This window comes from Lepidothrix coronata, unplaced genomic scaffold (assembly GCF_001604755.1).
Source record: "Lepidothrix coronata isolate B3197 unplaced genomic scaffold, Lepidothrix_coronata-1.0 Scaffold178, whole genome shotgun sequence".
Lineage (NCBI taxonomy): Eukaryota > Metazoa > Chordata > Aves > Passeriformes > Pipridae > Lepidothrix > Lepidothrix coronata.
Window position 1 is genome coordinate 374204 of NW_016690358.1, and position 13942 is coordinate 388145.

Below are 13942 nucleotides of genomic sequence, written 5' to 3' on the forward strand. Positions count from 1 at the left end.
CTTTTATTCAGCGTAGGGTAACACATTTCTTCTCTTTCATCATCATTCAGAACATGATCCTAAACTGAATGCAACAGGGGCTGCTGCATCTGCTTCAATGATTTCAGCACTGAATGAAATTAACATGCAAAAATAGAATTAATCTATTTTTACTAGCCAAAATGCTGTGGATGAAGTAATCTCTGCTTACAAGAGCAGGGGCTTCACTTCCCCTCCTGAACACAGAATTGTAAAAAGGATATAAATGTGTGTTGATTCCTGGGCTCACCTAGGGCCACACTCATTGCCATCCTTCCGTGGTGTGCAGGAAGTACTGTTATTAATCACTGCTGATTGCACAGATATTCCCACCTCGGGTTCCCTTCTGTCAGGGGCCACCCTCGAATAGTGGGACCTGCTCCTGGTTTGTAGAGGATTGGGATACAAATGTGCTGTTACCCCCTTATCTTCCTGTTAACACTGCAGAGCCAGTGGTTACATCAACATGGTTTAGGTTTGCAGAGCGTGGGAAATGCTGAACATGGAAAAAGTTGGGTTATCAGTCCCATGCCAAGACAAAGGTCCCTGAACATTCCTGTCCGAGGCTCAGCATCCAACCCTGGAAGAACAACTGCTAAACTGGGACCTATATTTCTTACAGACATCAATACACTGAACGATCGTCTCGCCTTCACGCTGTGAACCTGCACATGTCCTAAGAAAATAGGCTGGAATAACACCAGTAGCATATTGCCTGATTAACTCATCATGGCAAGAAAATTTTACAATTTGGCATTGCAATTCAGGTTTGACCCTGTCATGTGGCACAGCTGGTTAGACAACATAATTAAGAGATGTTGTGCCAAAGGAGTTAACTAAACAGCCCGGGTACATCACTGAAATACTGTGCTGTTATCAGACCTGTGGGCAGGACAGGATACCTTTGCCCTATTTTGTGTCAATCCTTCATATTGCCAAGCTGGTTGCCAAATAAATGGCTGCCAAGTGAATTGACCTTGTCAATTTTAAGCCATCAATTATCATCATTACATTATTGAAAACAGCAATGTGCCTGGAATTACACCAGTAGGAAGATTTTCTCTGATGATACAATTTTTTCCCATATGGAAATAAGCACATTAGTCCATAGCACCTTTACACTGATTTAAAGTCTGTGTTACACAGCTCATGCTGTTGCAATGATAATATTCTCATAGCTGGGAAGGCCTGGAAGGGAGTTAAACACTAAATAAAGTGGTTTTCTTTATTTTATAGTATAACAAATATAATGCTGCTTCCAAATTCAAATAATATCCTTACAGCAGCTGAGTCCAAACCTGCTCACTGAGATCAGTGTACATTGATCATAGGACCCAAAAATGGCTTGGTTTTATATAACATTCATCATCCAAAGGATTGGAGAGCACTACTGTGTTCAGATACGAGTGTTTGAACTGAGGGATGGCCAGACGCGGTTCTTCATGCCAGGTGAGCAGTCGCTGTCTGTGCTTTAAGAGGTAATAGCCTTTCTACAAATCTGACATAGTATCTGCACCTCACTATTACTTTAGGCATTAATCATTAAGGCAAGAAAATTGCTCAACTCTGGCCTTTCTCATTTTCCTTGAAAAACTGTCTGTCTTAGGACTGATTTTAGGTCCAAGCACAGACATGAAATAGGGATAACTGCAGTTTTGCTTATATTTCTTTTATTAAGGTCTTAAAACTTACACACTATGCCTATGATTTTTTGCTCCTAGTATTCTATTTTATAGCACTTAAGGACTAAGTCTTACAGATGTGTCTGCAAGGGAATTGGCATCAAGATGTGAAATGCCTGTGCAGTGCTGCAGAGTGCAGTTCATACTCACAGGAGGTTTCCACTAACTTGTTTGGACAAACTGAGTAAATGTCAGTGGGAATTCTGACCCTATGCGTTACATTAATCTTCATAACTACTCATGCAGATGTGTACATGTTTCTAGGATGGAGATGGATTTTTTTCAAGTTAACTTTTGCAGTGCATTACTATTTGGAACAAGAAACAGAGGCTTCTGGCATCCAAAGCTACTTGTGCTCCTTGGCTCTGATAAGGAGAGAGACAGCTCCTCACAGCAAACAGCCACCTCTGCCTCCAAGGAGGAGGGGCAGGAGGGGACCCCAGCCCACGGCAAGAACACGTCACCAACAGGATTTGCAGGATTCAGACCAATCCCTGCACTATCCGAAGCTCTTCTCCACAGCTACACAGACTTTATAAGAACCACCAGAACTAGAGATTTGTGTCTATCCATCTGCCCTGCTTCCCATGTACCTCCCTCTTTCTCCTACCCCTACATCACAAACACACCCAACTTTACATGTGCTTTACGAGGTGATCTGATAAACAGAAACCTCTTTGAGGGGTGGGTGTATAGCAGGTGAGGAAGGTGTTATATGGTTTAGAGCAGTTTCTGTAGGGTGCATCAGTCCAGGGGAGGTTCACACAAGCAGCACCAGCCTGTGTGTGTGAACAGGAGTCTTGGCAGGTTCATTTACTCATAGTGTTCGATGGCTCTGCATTTGTGACTGTACTGCAACTGTTACCATGGAATCATTGCATGACTGGGGACCGAAGAGAACTTAAAGACCATCTCATTCCACCCCCTGCCATGGGCAGGGACACCTTCCACTAGCCCAGGTTGCTCCAAGCCCCGTCCAACCTGGTCTTGGACACTTCCAGGGCTGGGGTAGCCACAGCTTCTCTGGGCAACCTGTGCAGGGCCTCCCCCCCTCACAGGGGACAATTTCTTCCACATATCCAACCTAAATTTCCCCTCTTTCTCTTTGAAAGTCTTTCGGTTTCTCCTCAACCATGGCACACCCCTGGGCACACCTCTCAGCAGGTTACAAGGTGATCTCCACCCCCACGGGCCTTGCAGGGAGGGAGAGGTGACCACACACACAAACCTCTGCAGCTCCAAGACATCCACCTGCTGCAAACATTGCAGTGAAAACAGAACTTGTGCTCAGATCCCAAGCGAGAGAGACACTGATGTGGCAATAACTCACACTCTCAGGTATATTTGATCTTTCCTGTATTAATAATCAGCAAGAGCTACAGGATGTCTTAATGCATAACCCAGCACAGCCCAGCCCAACCCTGAGGGCAGGACACCCAAACTACATCACCTGGGAGTAATCCCAAAAGGCTCCAAGGCATCTTTTTGGACAGATAATTTCTCATCCTTTCTTTCCAGATTAGAAATTCACTTCTGACCTTTGGGAGTGGAAAGTCATTTCTCTCCCCTGCTCACCTCACTGACAGAGCTTCTTTGGCCATGCCATCCTTGTCCTACTGCTGCCCACCCACCTGATGGAAGGGTGGCTTCCCTGGGTACTGTTCACACATGGGTCTCCAATTTCTTTTACTTTATTTCACTTACTCATTTATTCATTTCATTTTTTTTTATTTCCATTTATATTTCCACAGTGCTTGCAATCATCTACAGTGAATATAAAACATTAAAAGGGCTGGATCACCCTTCCCAGACACACTCAAGAAAATGAAAGGAGAACACACATTAATAACTTAAAATTCTATGCTTGCAACCCAACAATGGACAGATACAAGCTACGTATTTTCACAGAATCACAGAGTATATTGAGTTGGAAGGGACCCACAAGTATCATCCAGTCCAACCCCTGGCCCTGCACAGGCCCATCCCCAAGAGTCACCCCCTGTGCCCCAGAGGATCAGCCAAACCCTCCTGGAGCTCTGGCAGCCTTGGGGCTGTGCCCACTGCCCTGGGGAGCCTGAGCAGTGCCCAACCAGCCTCTGGGGGAAGAACCTTTTGCTGAGATCCAACCTGAGCCTGCCCTGACACAGTTCCAGCCATTCCCTGGGGTCCTGTCACGGCCAGGACTGTATCTCTGCACAGATTCGGGGGTTGAAATGGATCTTGCAAGTCCTTAGCATTGAATGATATCACCTGTAACACTGTAGGAGAAGCTTTAAAAGCAGATTTGTACAGAAAACAATAAATCATGTGCTGGAATGGCCGGCAGCCAACGTTACTCAAATACCATCTCCAGTGTGGCTATTGCAGCTGAATGGGGCATTCCCCAGAGGTGTGTTTGTGTTTGGGAAGAGATGCTGCTGCAGCGACACCCTAATCACAGCCGGGCCCCCAGCCAGGGCCTGGCACCCGGCCCGGGGAGAGCTGAGCCCTCCGGGGCCAGCAGGGCTGAGCTGGAGCTTTGCCACGCTGCTCCAGAGGGGAGGGATAAATAGCACTGAACTGGAATTACTCCTTCTCCAAGAGCTCATCGGGTGCGTGAGGTAGGAACTGAACTATGCATAACTTGGAAGCCTCGTGCTTTAGCTCTACTTGTATTTTGCTGAGTGCCTCCAGGTACACGAGCAGAGGTAAACTGTGCCTCCAGCAGCTCCTGCCAAGGAGGCTGCAGGAAGGTGCTCTGTGATTTTATGCAAAGAAGAGCTCTGTGTGTCTTCAAAACAGCTCCTCTTTGGGAATCCCTTACACTGTAAATACGTACTTTCATGCACACCAAAATTTAAATTTTGCTTCAAATTTTCTTAAATGTGCCATAGGAAATCAAACTTCTCATGTCTGTGATTTGGGGAGAACAAATAGACACAGTGGCTTGGCTAGCAGTAAGCCCTTCTTCTTTTCCAAACCCAGCCATCCCCAGAAGACTATCATTCCTATGGCAGCAGCAGCACTCAGCCATTATTACAACATTATTTGGGTTAATTACTTTACTTCCTTTTACAAACTGTCTGCATTCTGTTCTGCTGGTCTTCCAAATAGGCGAGTCCTACCAATACATTTATTTTCTGACTTGGTATTTGTATCTAGAGAAACTTCTGCATGCAGAATAACCCTCCCCACTCAGAAATGTTAATCCCATAGATCCTCAAGCATCTTATAGTGATTTTCCCACTTCTTCCATGGCCTAAGCTGCCCTCCCTGTGCAGTTATAAATTTTCATTGCCAGAACACCACTTAACCAAAAACCCCAAGTCATCTGCAGGGCCCTGTGTTTCCCAGATTTCCCAGGGACGGACTTGGCTATGTGAAGGTCAGATGTGTTCCCCAAGGTTTATTCCACAGAGTTCTTCATGTGCTAAGGTCAGGCTTCACTGCACAGACATTTATTGATCCGACTGAGGTCAGACCTCAGTGCAGAAACCCCTTGTGCTGAAGCCTGGCTGAGTTGCTTTGCCTTAGGGAAACTTCCAGGCTGAACATTACTACAGGAACTTGACATCAGCTTTGAAATCTCCTTTTGAGGTCAAAAGACTCCTGACACTAACGGCAGGTCAGCCTAGAGAAGTATTTCTAATTTGTTCAACAGCTACAGCAAAAAAACCCTCTCTGGTTCCACTGAAAATGATCTTGGTTATTAAAACCCCAAAATGCCTTAAAATGCTCAAATCACTTCACTAAAGATTTTCCCACAATAGAAAAAGCAATTTTCTTTTCAGCTGTATTTTTACCTGTGTATTAGCTTCCTTTGTGCTAGGAAACCCAAAATCTACAGTGCTACAGTACCTACTATTTTTCTCACCCAAAAGATCGTTAAAAGCACACCATGAGAACACTGTGCTGAATATGCAATTGAGAATCTCTTTGTGACCACAGCTCTCCATTTCTTCTCTGTGTCATTGTTCTCTGCTGTGAGTACAGCCCAGCTACAAGTTTAGCAATAACCTACTCCACTAGCCATGGAAAATGACTCTTTGGAATCATGGAATCATAGAATCAGTGGGGTTGGAAAAGACCTCCAAGATCATCAAGTCCAATCCTTGATCCAACCCCGCCATGGTTCCCAGAGCATGGCACTGATGCCACATCCAGTCTCACCTTCAACACCTTCAGGGGTGGAGAATCCATCCCCTCCCTGGGCAGCCCATTCCAATGTCTGATAGCTCTCTCTGTAAAGAATTTCTTCCTAATATCCAACCCAAACCTGCCCTGGCACAGTTGAAGACCCAGCCCTCTTGGCCTACTGCTGGTTCCTGGGAGAAGAGCCCAACCCCCACCTGGCTACAACCTCCTGGCAGGGAATTGTAGAGGAGAACAAAAAGACATTCTGGCAGCTTTTGGGTAGAAAATTATCTTTTCCACAGGGCAGAAAATGAAAACAACAAAAAAAACCCCAAAACCCAACAAAAACAACAACAACAAAAAAACAAAGCCAACCAAACAAAAACCCAAAAAACAAACAAACAAACAAAAACAAAACCCATGGGCTTTGGGCAGGAGCATTGATCTTCTGGAAAGCAGAAAGGCTCTGCAGGGGGATCTGGATAGGCTGGATCCATGGGCCAAGGCCAACAGTGTGAGGTTCAACAAGGCCAAGTGCCAGGCCCTACATTTGGGTCACAACAAGCCCCTGCAGCTCCAGGCTGGGACAGAGCGGCTGGAAAGTGCCTGTTGGGAAAGGCCCTGGGGGCGCTGGTGCCAGGGGCTGGACATGAGCCCAGGTGAGCCCAGGGGGGCAAGAGGCCAATGGCCCCTGGGCTGTGCCAGCCATGGTGTGGCAGCAGGGCCAGGGCAGTGACTGTCCCTGTGCTGGCCCTGCTGAGGCCCCTCCAGGGCTGTGTCCAGTTCTGGGCCCTCATGGAACAGAGACATTGAGGGGCTGGAGCGTGTGCAGGGAAGGGAACGGAGCTGGGAAGGGGCTGGAGCAGCAGGAGCAGCTGAGGGAGCTGGGGGGGCTCAGCCTGGAGAGAAGGAGGCTCAGGGGGGACCTTCTGGCTCTGCAAGTCCCTGACAGGAGGGGGGAGCCGGGGGGGGTCAGGCTCTGCTCCCAGGGAACAAGGGACAGGAGGAGAGGGAACGGCCTCCAGCTGTGCCAGGGGAGGGTCAGGTTGGACATCAGGAGGAATTCCTTCCTGGAAAGGGTGTTCAGGCACTGGCAGGGGCTGCCCAGGGAGGTGTTGGAGTCCCCAGCCCTGGAGGTGTCCAAGGAAGGCCTGGCCGTGGCACTGAGTGCTCTGGGCTGGGGACAAGGTGGGCATGGGGCACAGAGTGGACTTGATGATCTTGGAGGTCTTTTCCAACCTTAATGATTCTGTGACCCTGTAAGTTGATCACTTCATTTCTGTCTCTCTTTACAGGGGTGGAGTAGCAAGCATGTGGTGGGGTGTACATATGAGCACCACCTCTTACCAGCCTCCTCCTGGACCCCCAAAATTCCCCTTCCCACCTCCCCAGGTGCTGGATGAGGCCATCACAGAACACCAACTGACCTGCCAAGTGCGTGGGGGTTGGGTTGGGAATCATCCATACTCATAGAACCTGCACAGGACAGGCCAGGACGGGTGAGCTCAGAGAGGGCACCTGCTGGGCAAAGGGCCACTGCTCTGCAGATATGCAAGAATGCAAAATAACTGTGGAGCTGGTGTACAAATCATAGAATCATGGAATGTTTTGGGTTGGAAGGGACCTTAAAGACCATCTCATTCACCCCCTGCCATGGGCAGGGACACCTTACACTAGCCCAGGTTGCTCTAAACCCCATCCAACCTGGCCTTGGACACTTCCAGGGATGGGGCAGCCATGGCTTTTCTGGGCAACCTGTGCCAGGGCCTCACCACCCTCACAGTCAAGAATTTCTTCCAAATATCCCATCTAACCCTGCCTTCTAGAAGTTTGAAGCCATTCCCACTTGTCCTGTCACTACAGTTCCTAATGAAGAGCCCCTCACTATCTTCCTTGTAGCCCCTTCAATACTGGAAAGGCTCTCCACACAGTCTAATGAAGTCTCTACACAGTCTTCTTTTCTCCAGGCTGAATAGTCCCAACTTTCTCAGCCCGAAATAAAGCTTTCAATAAAGAAAGCATGCAAAAAATAATCTTAAAGGACAACAACATTAAGGTTGTAAAGCAGAGAAATGTTACACTGGCATGGGGGATTTATAACTCTGCAAGAAAACACAGGATTTCCCTTGCCATGGGCTGGTGTGAGTACTGTAGGAATGCCAGTTAGTGATCTAGAAGGACTCGGTATAGAAAATCCCATTGCTGAGGACATGCAAATTCATCTACAATGAAATCTGCGAGTTCCAGCTTGGGAAAAGGTCCTCAGGAATCTAAAGAAAAAAAAACAAACCAGAAGAAACAGGATCCTCTCCACTGCCCAGGCTGCCCTGGCAAGGCTCCAGTGTGGTGATGGTTAAACGCCCAAGAGAGTTGGGGCAGCCACAACCTCACACAGATCCCCAGGGAAGGGGCTGGGAAAGTGCAGGCATCAGTGTTTTCCTGCTTCTCTGTCAAGCACTGGAAGAAGATGCATCAGCAAAATCATCACCATATAGAAACATAGAATAATGGACTCATTAAGGTTGGAAAAGGCCTTCAAGATCATCAAATCCATCCTGTGCCCGATCCCCACCCTGTCCCCCAGCCCAGGGCACTGAGTGCCATGTCCAGTCACTCCTTGAACACCTCAGGGATGGGGACTCCACCATCTCCCTGGGCAGCCCCTTCCAGTGCTTGACAACAATGATTGTTTTCAGAGAAACCCCTATGCATCCACAACATGTATTGCTGTCATTTGTACCAGTATGGAAAATGTCACAGTTTAAATGAAAAATCTGTTAAACTGCCTTGAACACCAGTGTCTCAACTACAAATATTTTTATGTATATATATATAAAATATTTTATATATAATATTTATATATATGCTGACATATTATTAATGGCCAGTCTTCGCGAGCGAAGATTTGGGAAAGGTCATTAGCCCTTCGAGCCTGCGCAGTGGATTTTTTAGGTGAGACACATATTTATATATATGGTCATCCTCTGCCTTTCTGTCTCATTGACTTCTGCGCTTCACTGTTCTTCTCATTTCACACCAGAAGTTTTCAAGAGCTCTTCTAGAACCCTTTCCCAAGGGCTGGTAGGAATCTGTATCCATCTTTTCCCAAAAATACCACCCACTTAACACAAGATGGCACCGCTGACCATCTAAGGGGCTGAACACAAGGCCAGGTACACTGGACAGGTTTGAAATCTGTTTATTCTACTCATTTTGTGACTCCTGCAAAACCTCCTCTCGGTGCTTCTCCTCCCCATTCTCCACTGTTCTTTGCCACAGACACAATCTGTTTCCTTGCTTCATGTTCCATTAGACACTTGGTCAAAACAAGCTAAAATCTTCCCCAAACCTAATTAATCCTGGCAGTAGCCTGGTTAATAAAAGTGAAAAAAAGGAGTCGGGATAGATTAAAGAATTACTCAGCTTCGTACTGCATCTCTACTTATTTTTAAGTACAAGCAGCTTACAAGCTTACAAGCTTTGCCTCAGTGGGAGGTGAACAATGCTCCACAAACCATCATGTGAATTGAAATTCAAATCTCTGTGAAGCCTGTGAGTGAGCTGCCAGCTTGGGTTGGACACTCAGCATCCACCACCCCAATGGCAACCAGCCCTTCCTGATCCCTCACATCAAACTCCTCTGATGGGACTGTATTTCAGTCACTACCAATCTTGACCCAATTACTAAAGGGGGAACAAAAATAGGTTGACTTGATATTAGCATTTCTCTAGAGTCCCCAGGAAGCAGAAGCACTGGGGGAAGGGTGAATTCCTTCCCTATACGACTGAGAATTACATCCTTTCTCTGGAATGTTTAAGCTAATGTGGAGAATTTAACAGATATTAATGTTCTTGCTGTGGAGTCATACACACCAGTCTACAGCTTGAGATGAATTACTTGTGAATCTTGTTCTATTTCCATAGCTCTCTCTTGAATCAAGGCAAGTTTTATGGCACTTTATGCTTTTTTTAAAGTAGATTTCCCAGATTATTGTCCTTCTGTGAAGTCCATGGCATTCCTTCAGCTGTTTTATACCTAGACAGGACTGAAATCTCTAGACCCCGCTCAAAGTTACATTCGCATGGCTCCTCATTTCTTGAGGATACAGAAGCAAACCTTGCCCTGTATGTATTCACCAGGATCACATTTTCCAGTACCTTCTCCTCCCCTTAATGCTTCAAAGTACTTTGGCAAAGAATCCAAACCCACAGGCCAGACTTCTGTGGTTCTCACAAAATACAACTGACCAACCAACGGGCTTTAATGGTTTCAGTCTCACCATCAGCTACAGAATAACTCCTTGGGTTTCAGCAGAGGTAATTCAGACATTGTCCAGTTTTATCACCTCAGTGTTACTGAAAAAAACATCCAGAAATCATCATTCAGGGCTGTTACTGAGTATTTATAGAAAGGTTCCTCCTACAGTCATGGCCAGAGTCAGAGAATCATCACAGAATCACAGAATGGTTTGTGTTGGAAGGGACCTTAAAGATCATCTCATTCCAACCCCTGCCATGGGCAGGAACACCTTCCACTAGCCCAGGTTGCTCCAAGCCCCGTCCAACCTGGCCTTGGACACTTCCAGGGATCCAGGGGCAGCCACAGCTTCTCTGGGCAACCTGTGCCAGGGCCTCATCACCCTCAAATTAGGAAGAATTTCCTCCTAACAGCCAATCTAAATCTTACCTCAGGAAAAAGGATTATGTACACAGTAATTTGCTTATATCTCTTGTATTTTTTATGTATTTATCTCTTGTATATTTGATGTATAAGCAGAGCATTGTGTACATACAACCAACCATGAGAAGCCTTGGGAGCTACCATGGAGGCTCAGCAGTTCCTCAAAGCTCACACTGATAATTCAACTTTCACACAGAACTTCATTTTTTTACACAGATGAAAATCCATTCAAAATCATACAAATAGTTGTGCAACACAAAATCAATAGTCCATTTTGCTAATGAACTTTTCCTGGTAGTATCAGTGCTCCCTGTTTTATAGGACGGAGTAAATATTTCCCGAGCTGACACAGCACAGCCCTGCCCACTGAGGTATCTTGGGCATCTTTCACACTGCAGGCCCTTGGATTCCAGTATATCTGAAGCACCACAGAAATCCTCCTGTCCTGATGCCTGAACTCCAGAGCTGAAGTGTTTCCAGTACAGGCACACAGGGACTGAGCAGAGAGCCCTTGGGCAGTGCCCAGCCTGCCCCTCTCTCTGAACATGCCCTCGGGGTTGTTGTGCACTGTGCTCTTCATGGTAAATCCCAGCCCCAGGAAAGTCACTGGAGGATCATTATGGATTTTTTGGACATGAGCAAAATTACCTTAAATCAGAGCTACAACCAAGCTTGCCTTGCTCTAGCCAGCCTTTGTCAAAAGGAAAGCAAAATCCTGCCTTTGCTTTCCAGCCTTGCCTTCTCTTCCATGGATACAAGATGCCACAGCTCCCTGGGGAATGTACAGCTCTTCTGTCACTGTGACAACACAGAATATGGAGGGGCTCTGAGTACGACCTCCTCAAATCTCAGTGCACAGGACAGAGCACTAATCAGTGTGCTAGTTTTAATTGCTTGATCTTTGTTTCCTTAAGAGAAAAAATCATCCTGTTAGATAAAATTCTCATTTTCACCAATAAAATTCCCCTCACTGAATTTTTCTGCAGTTATCTTAGCATTTCTTGTACTTCTAAATTCTCCCTTTCACTCATGTCTTATCCCTATTTTTTTGCTAAGCTTTATGTTTGGGAGGTGACAGGAAAGATGGAGAGAGATTATTTACAAGAGCTCGTAGTGACAAGAAAAGGGCAAATGGCTTCCCACTGCCAGAGGGCAGGGATAGATGGTATATTGGGAAGAAATTCCTCCCTGTGAGGGTGGTGAGGCCCTCACAGAGAAGAATTGCCCAGAGAAGCTCTGGCTGCCCTTTGATCCCTGGAAGTGTCCAAGGCCAGGTTGGACAGGGCTTGGAGCAACCTGGGCTAGTGGAAGGTGTCCCTGCCCATGGCAGGGGATTGGGAAAAGATCATCTTTGAGGTCCCTTCCAACCCAAACCATTCTGTGATGATTCTGCAATGATGTTTTTTAACAGATGAATTGTTTTACCAGATGATATATTGCCTTTACCTGTTTTCTGTGTTTCCATGTATTTACACACTTCACCTTCCTCACTCTCCCATCTCAGACTTGGTCTTCTTGTATTTTTAGATACAGGTTGAGAGATATTCAGTATCAATTGATTTATTTAATTTTTCTATTACATGTATTAGAGTTTTGATATTTTGGCTGTCTCCCAGCAAGGAAGCCTGAAATCCTCATTTTCAGTATCTCTCACATACTGCTACTAAAGAATATCAAGCATCTACTGTTGTGGGAGAACATGCTCTGAGTATAAAGGTTCATGGTTAAAACACCAGCAAAGCACCTCTGAAGAAGTGCATTTGGCCTCAAAATCAGGCTGAATCTCTTTTGTAATGAGTACTTTTGGGATGCTTTCACCAGGACAGGGACCCAAAGCAAGTCAAAAGAATTTTCCTATTAAAAGAAATTCAGGTGTAACTCCAAAGTGCAAATTTATCCAGAATTCATTCTCTTTGATTCCATTTGGTTCAGCTTTTCTACTTGCAGCAATAACTCCTCGTTCACAGGCTCCAGTAGGAATGACCTGTTCCTTGGCAGGGGAAGCTGTTATGTTTCCATCACAATACATAAGCTTCACTTCAAGAGGGTGAGCAGGCAATGGGCCAAAAGCAGAATACCTCTGCTTTGCAGTCATTTCTGAGCCAAGATATTATTTTTACTTTTCAAAAGCATGAGTGGTCAGAAAGCACTGCTTGGAAATTGAAACCATCCTCCATGCACCTCTGCTTCTCTCAAATGAAGCTTGCAAAGCATTGTGGATTACATGACTCATGCAGCGTGGGGACTGCCTTTTCCCCATCAATAATGCTCTCAGTTTATATTTCTCATTTGCACCTCAGTGCTTTTCCTGTCTTTATCACAGAAGTGAAGAGCCAAGACTGTGGATTCCTGCAAAGAGCCCTAACCCATGTGGGTCAGGAGCTCACTGGACGGTGCATCTTCATCGCTCCTGGACATCTGGTCGTGATCCGTCTTCCCTCCTGAAGGGTCCTGTGCAATCCCGCTGGAAACTTGTGAGCAGCACTTGGAGTTTGTTAAACAGCCCCAGTACATCTTCCCTCGCAGCACCCCGTGCCACACTTTGATTTGCCTGACAGTTATACAGCCACCCAGGGCTCGCTTTAATCTCAGTAGCAGCCTAAAGTATTTTTCAAGCTGGAGCGTTTCTGTTTTATGACTGTCCAAATGCTGCAATGTTCTGCTGGTATTACTGTAAAAATCCAGGGGAAAAAAGCTTAAGCTGAATTAATTCTGTGCAGATTGTGATTCTCCATGGGTCAACTCAATTCTTAGTGCTGACTCAATCAAATTTGGCCCCCTCTGCCTGCAGACAGTGGGTTACGGCCCCAGTTTCAAGTCCGGGGGCTGATCTCTCAGGTATTATACAAGGAGGTATTTTGCCTGGGAGGCACCACATCTCACTCTGCTTTTGAAACTCTCCGGTTTTAAAACACTGGAAGTACCTCGTGCTCATGCCAGTTGAACCAATCCTGCCATCCATGGTCAGCTGGGACCCCACAGTGACTGGGGCTGGTTGGAAATTAAAGTTTGGTAAATCCCACAGCACTTTGCAGTGTATTTCGTATCCACAAACAATAATGCCTTGACCTACCTCCCTTAGCATGCCAACCTAGACACTGAAGCTGAATGGAAATGAAGTAAAACCAGTCTGGAGATAAGAGCTGTGCAGGAGAGGAACTGGGATCCCTCCCCAGATGCTTTGGGCTCTGGCAGTCTCTCCTCTGCTCTCACTCTCACAGCCACTGGCACATCTCTTAGACCATGAACCTTATAATTCAATTCACAATAGAGCGTTTCTTTTTATTTCTGCAGAGTGCCTCGTGTAACCCTCATGCCCTACATCACAGACTCACAGAATATGCTGAGCTGGAAGGACCCACAAGGATCAAGTCCAACTCCTGGCCCTGCACAGGACACTCCAACAACCCACCCTGTCCCTGAGAGCGTTGTCCAAACACTCCTTGAG

General features: G+C 46.2%; 2 long non-coding RNA genes across 2 annotated transcripts; one reads left to right on the plus strand and one right to left on the minus strand.

Moving 5' to 3' along the window:
* Window positions 1-6363: 6363 nt before the first annotated feature.
* LOC108504891 lies at window positions 6364-13538 on the plus strand. The gene is made up of 3 exons (XR_001877286.1): window positions 6364-6472; window positions 7109-7312; window positions 12818-13538. It is a non-coding gene; the product is annotated as an uncharacterized LOC108504891 (long non-coding RNA).
* On the minus strand, window positions 8938-11243 carry LOC108504890. Its single transcript, XR_001877285.1, has 3 exons — window positions 11143-11243; window positions 10094-10169; window positions 8938-9183 (listed from the first exon to the last, which is right to left on the minus strand). It is a non-coding gene; the product is annotated as an uncharacterized LOC108504890 (long non-coding RNA).
* Window positions 13539-13942: the final 404 nt, after the last annotated feature.